A 6,412-nucleotide genomic window follows, 5' to 3' on the forward strand; every position below is an offset into this window, starting at 1 on the left:
GTTAACATGTCGGAAGCGACATGTGTGTTGGATTGCATTATTTACGTAAAGATTGTTTTGAGACTTCGTGTGCACATTTATGTTTCTTCCAGCGAAGGCTGCAGGTATTTAGTTAGATTGTGATCTCTTCTCTCCTAAGGCAAATTTTGATTATGATTTGTTACCACCTTACATACTCAGTACATTGTCCGTACTGACGTCCTTTTGCCTGGGGACGCTACGTTCATGCCCGCAGCCCTAGATTGTTTGGCAGGTTAAATGTATAGCTAGGATGCTTGGACGTCAACTAGGATTGGAAAGTTCCACCTCATTCTGGAGCTGTGCTAAGTCATGCATAGATATGTATGATTATGGGTATGTCAGGGCCCTGTCCTGACTCATAATGTTCAGTTTACTTCTTAGAGACTTCTGCAGACAGTGTCCTGTGGTATGTTTGTCGAGATGTCGACAAAGGATGTCAGTTGAGTCATTTGTGGATTTTAAAAGAGTACGTATTTTAGATGATTTCAATTGGTTTAAAGTACTTATTTGATTGAAAGTTTTCATAATCATTATAAAGCTAATAATTTCTATTTGGAAAAGTTTTATGTTCTTAAAAGTTTTGAAATGACAGGTTTTGATAGAGCGAATGTCTGAGGGTTCGCTCGACTCTGATGAGAGTCGGGTGCTCGTCATGCCCTACCATTGTTAGGGTGTGACATTAATGAGTTCCGCCATAGCGGGAGGTTTCCCGCTATAGCGAGACCGCTGCAGCAATACACCGACCGCTGCAGCAGTCGACGGGAGGCAGAATCTGTGTTTTATATTCTTTATTCCGGACCCATTCCCCACACAACTCCAAAAACAGTTTCCAAGAACTCCTGTGGCGAAATTCTAAGGCTAGGGCTAAAGTACTCTCGAAAGGTAAGTCCCAACCCTCCACTTTGTTCATTCCATCATATTCTTAGGTTCCATGATTAGTTAAAGGGTCTCTAATGGTGAATGAAAGAATAGAACCCTAGAAACTGCAAACCCTCGAATAAATGAATGAGGTATTGATTTTATTGCTATTTAATCATCTAGGAGTATAAATTATCCCTTATTAGGATGAGAATTTGATTATTAAATGATGAAAATGATGTATTGAGACTTAGTGTTTCTTAAAGATGATAACTTTAGCATAAAAACTGCTTGTAAAAGGGTTGAAACGATTAGAAAACCCATGAATGGATAGAATATGATTATTGGGATTGATGTAATATGAATTCACGTTTAGTGATAGTTTACCCATTTAAAAAGGGTAGAAATAATTGGGTTCTTTTCCCCAATTGTTGTATTGATTGAGTAGATGATTCGAATACTCATGTAGCGTTATATTTATAGACTTTAAACGTTTGGAGGCTTTGTGAAAGGGGAAAGCTATCGCGGAGTGATTGCATTGTCCCAATTCTACTTTGAGGTAGGTTATGGTCTACTTGAGTTAGACTTTGATTAGTTGATAGTATATGTTATGAAATTGATAGGAGAAGCATGATTAGGGCTTCAGACATAAAGTGCGGTTGGAAATTCCTTAATTGATATTGGTTGATTGATTATGTGATTAACTATTACGAAATGATAAAGAAGGAGTTAATAAATACTCTTCTTGTGGACTTGAAGTAATACCTTATTCATGCTATTGATGAATTGATCGTTGAGTCTTGATATGACTTGTGACATGGTGACTTGTGCTCCCTGATATTGATCTATTGATTGTTCACATTCCTTAATTGATTGTGGAATGGAATCGCATTGTAATGAGAAAGACAATATAAATATAAAAAGGCACATTTGACAGGGGGTAAGGATGTGGCCTAGTTATGGGCTCGTGATCCGAGGTCAGTTCAGGAGCGAGTGGTACATGGACACCATGGGTCCCCTGCGGGTCATGGCTATTTGGCCAAACATTACCATTTAGCATGTGTGTACGGATATGTGACAGAGTTGAGATGATTAGTGAGATACAGTTGTGTTGGTGTTTACATGGATTGAGTTACTTTTATTGATTATTGTTGTGTGGGCTTATCTTATTTCGGTGTTGGATGATTCTTGTTGATAATCTCATCTGGTTATGTGTTGTTGTGCCTATCTGTCTATTTTATTGATTTTATGCATGATATTAATCTTAGTCGTCCTATGATATCTACCGGTACATAGTGTTTGTACTCAGAGGAGGACCCAGGATTAAGACGGTAGGGGCACCATTATCTTAACATACACGACAACAAAATTTTTAATGATGACTGAGGGATTATACCGTGTCGAACCGGTCACTAATAGCGTAGCAGTGGCGAAAATACAAGTATATAGGTGAAAAAAATTGTGTTGGAGCTGATATTTGATCTCGGGTGGTGACCAGTAAGTACTCAGGGGCACTCCTACCAACTGAACTACTTTTACAATTATGTTTGAGGGGTCCTTTTAAAATATATCATAGTTTTTCAAGGTATACATATATGTATGTATGTATGTCTGTATGTGTGTGTGTGTGTGTATATATATGCGCGCGCGTGCACACACACACACATATATAGGTTTTTTTCGAAGTTGGGGGGGGGGGGGGCACGTGTCCCCCCACCCAACACTGTCACACCCCAACCTTACTAGGGTGTGATGGGCACCCGACCCCATATTCGGAGCCGAGCGAACCCTCTGACCCTTATCACATACTTAATCTCTTTAGATTCTTACATCAATAAGAAATGAAAAACACAGTTAAGCCTTCAGAATCTTTCTTTTGTTGTTCTCAAATCAAACAAAATCTGTGGTCATGTGGAATCTGTAACATAATATATAAAGACACATCGGCTGGTGAAGCTGCTTTCAAGACCGACAAACTACACCCACGACTTTGTCTGCAAAGTCTCTAATTTCGGACAAGACATCATAGCATATTACTCTGACCCGGCAACACTCCAGAGCAAATGGAGCTTGCCAACTCCGCTGGAACATCCTCTATCATAGCTTCAACTCATTTGGGTGTACCTGCGCGGCATGAAACGCAGCCCCCGAAGAAAAGGGGTCAGTACGAGCAATGTACTGAGTATGTAAGGCATGAATAATAACATATGAGGGACACATATCATGGGTAATGACACAAAGGAAATATAGGGCATATGGTGAGATGAAAGAGTAACCTGTACGTATGAATGCCTTTTGGCGGTACCATGCATGCTTAGTGCTGCGGAACGTGCAGCCCAATCCATATATATATATATATATATATATATATATATATATATATATATATATATATATATATATCATACTTTACTTTCTTTGAAAACATTTCTTTTTCATATATATAGAAAATAGAACATATCATATTGTCGAGGCGTCGGCAGCCGATCCATTTAACCACATATGTCCCGCGTCCGGGCATCCCGCGTTCGGGATGATATCATGTCATATAATACCAACTGATCAGGTGGATACGCGTATATAACTCTCTGGCCCTCTTTCCCATATACATATGCATGTATCATGTACATATATCAGCGTCTATAGCGCTTTTGCCCTTTTTCCCATATTCCCCATATACATATACATATACCATATACATAGATCATATAGGCAGCATGCACGAGAGCCCAAGAAATGCTATAAGTCTATCGGAGTGACGTAAGGTCGGTAACCTCCGATTATATTATAGAATAATCATCATGGATTTGTCTCACCTTGAAGGAACAATTATTATAAGATGAGACTAGCAACGAATAACAGCGTACATAAACCGACACCTGAAGGCTCAGAAATAAGTTTCGGGTCAATCTGACTTAGTATAAGAAAGTTATGAGCGTTTGAAGTACAGAACCTTTTACAAACGTTTCAGAGGCCATTTTTGGGAAAAATCATTCTTATCATCGTTATCTTAGAAATATTCTCATCTTTGACATCATTATTTTCATCGTGAAACATATCCATCGTTATTGTCATAAAAGCTTACAAAATCATAAACCTCTGTTTTGATAGAGTACAGACACTTTAGAAAAATACTTACGAGTTATCGGGAAGAAAATCATGCCTTGGAATCATAAACATCTAACTTTTGAAAACAAGGAAAATATGGAAACAATTATGAGATCATAACATCGGAATCACGCCTTTGAAAGAAAGGGACAAGCCTTAACATACCTGCTCCACGTCCTATTAGCTACGCTTAATTGTCCAAGCTCGTTATCGCTAGTCTACATCCAAGAAGATTTACATAATCATTAGATTCATCGTCACATACACTTGTCTTAGTCTTTCAAATAAATTCACTTATGATCTGCCGAAATTTCGGCAGCATCTCCCCTGTAAATACACCATCCCCGAGAATTTAACTCGGCCCAAATCATCAATCAACAATCCGAGAATTTAACTCGGCCAAACTATCAACGACAATACCAACAATCGTGCCAACAACATCAACAATCAATTCAAGACGCATTCTAACATTAACAACCTTTGTCATACAATTCAACGACATTTTATTTATATTCAATTCAATTCACATAACATTCAAAACGACTCACTCAACATACTACTTCACCCGACACCTTCCAAATTCAACAAGAACAATAACAACCTATTCCCTTCTTTCAAATTCAATCACAACAACCCAACTTACAATCTTCCAACACATGTCTCACTTCTAAATTCATGAATTATATTTACAACCTACACATTCTTTTCTTCCAAATTCATAACTCCACCAACATTCTACATTAACAACTTCATTCATACAAATATAAGAATTCATGCTAGTGTCACATTAACTTCCACAACGACACCACAACGATTAAAACTTCATTTCAAGCCATTAAATCCTCATTTTACATCATAGAATCCACAACGACAACAATCAAAATACTAAATAAAATCAATTCATTTGTTCTACTCCACACAACTGTATTCGGCCACAACATCAATAAGCACATGTACCATGAATTCCATCCATTTCTTCATACAAAAACATACATAATCATCTCTAACACATGTGGAAGAAGATTGAATACATACCTTCTTCACTTTAACTCCTTCATTCGGCTAGGCTTATGAATTGCCCAAATGAATGCTTTGCTTGTTCCAACAACTACCCCATGTTAATAAGGGCCTTCCATTTAGTAGAAAAGCTAGAAGAAAAAAAAATTTCGGATCAACTTTCCATGGCTCCATGTTAGGCCACCATGGCCGAACCCCCCTCTCTCTCCCTTTTTTTTCTTTTCTCTCCAAGCTTTTTGATTTGGAAGATTAATATATCTTATTTGGTCATCTCTCTCTCTCTCTATATATATATAGCTCCTTCCAATACCAAAGGGACACATGTCCCTTCTCCACCTTTCTTGAAATTTCTTAAGTTAAAACAAAGAAGACTAATGTCTTGCCATGCAAGCTTTGTCCATATGCATAATTTTCCCCATCAAATAAAAATGTGGGCACATGCCACACACATGCCACACGGCCATCTTGGCCTTTTCATGAACTTTCTTGAATATTTTGTGAAATTCCCATTTTGCCCCTAGCCTTCCACAATATTACCATGAGCCATTTTGTGAATTTCCCTTTTTTTGCCCTTAGCCTCTCTCAATATTTCCATACTACTAATGTTCATAAATAATATTCATAATCAACTTGTACATTAAAATACTTTGGAACATAGTCTTGCCCTTAACTCACCACGACTACCTTGAAATATTCAAACGTACAAAATACGGGATATAACAAACACGTTGGGTCCGCCCCTGATTGTACTGATACTACCTTGTTGCGTTCTTTGAGTGCAGATTGTGATCCAGAGACATCAGGTTTTTTTCGAAGTTAGGGGGAGGGGGGCACGTGTCTGCCCACCCAACACGTTGGGTCCGCCCCTGCTTGTACTGATACTACCTTGCTGCGTTCTTTGAGTGCTGATTGTGATCCAGAGACATCAGGTTTTTTTTTAAGTTAGGGGGGGGGGGGGGGGGCACGTGTCCCCCCGCCCAACACGTTGGGTCCGCCCTTATTTGTACTGATACTACCTTGCTACGTTCTTTGAGTGCAGATTGTGATCCAGAGACGTCTACCAGACCTCATATTTAGTGTGGGGCCATTTTCTGATAGATTTGAGGGTGAGCTTTTATACATGCCAGGCCGCCTGAAGATCTTCTTTTATTAATGTCTATTTGCATTCCAGACATTACTTCTATTATTTCAGACATTTGTTATTTCCTTAGACAGTTTATGATTTAAAGTCCTTGTACGGTGACTTTCGGATTTTGGGGTTGTAATAGTTAGACTTCCGCATTCGTTAATTATTTATGGCATGACTAGACGTTTGGAGGATTATTACTTTTGTTATATTCTGGTTATGTCTAAAAGTGGCTAAGTAATTGGTAATCATTGGATGGTTGGTTACGGGGATTGGTTCGTC

The 6,412-nt window shown here is 38.5% G+C and overlaps 1 long non-coding RNA gene across 1 annotated transcript; it reads right to left on the reverse strand.

The window, feature by feature from the left end:
• Window positions 1-2,745: 2,745 nt before the first annotated feature.
• On the reverse strand, window positions 2,746-5,628 carry LOC132631639 (uncharacterized). The gene is made up of 3 exons (XR_009578947.1): window positions 5,023-5,628; window positions 4,153-4,205; window positions 2,746-3,003 (listed from the first exon to the last, which is right to left on the reverse strand). It is a non-coding gene; the product is annotated as an uncharacterized LOC132631639 (long non-coding RNA).
• Between the last annotated feature and the right edge of the window lie 784 nt (window positions 5,629-6,412).

This window comes from Lycium barbarum, chromosome 3 (assembly GCF_019175385.1).
Source record: "Lycium barbarum isolate Lr01 chromosome 3, ASM1917538v2, whole genome shotgun sequence".
Taxonomy (NCBI): domain Eukaryota; kingdom Viridiplantae; phylum Streptophyta; class Magnoliopsida; order Solanales; family Solanaceae; genus Lycium; species Lycium barbarum.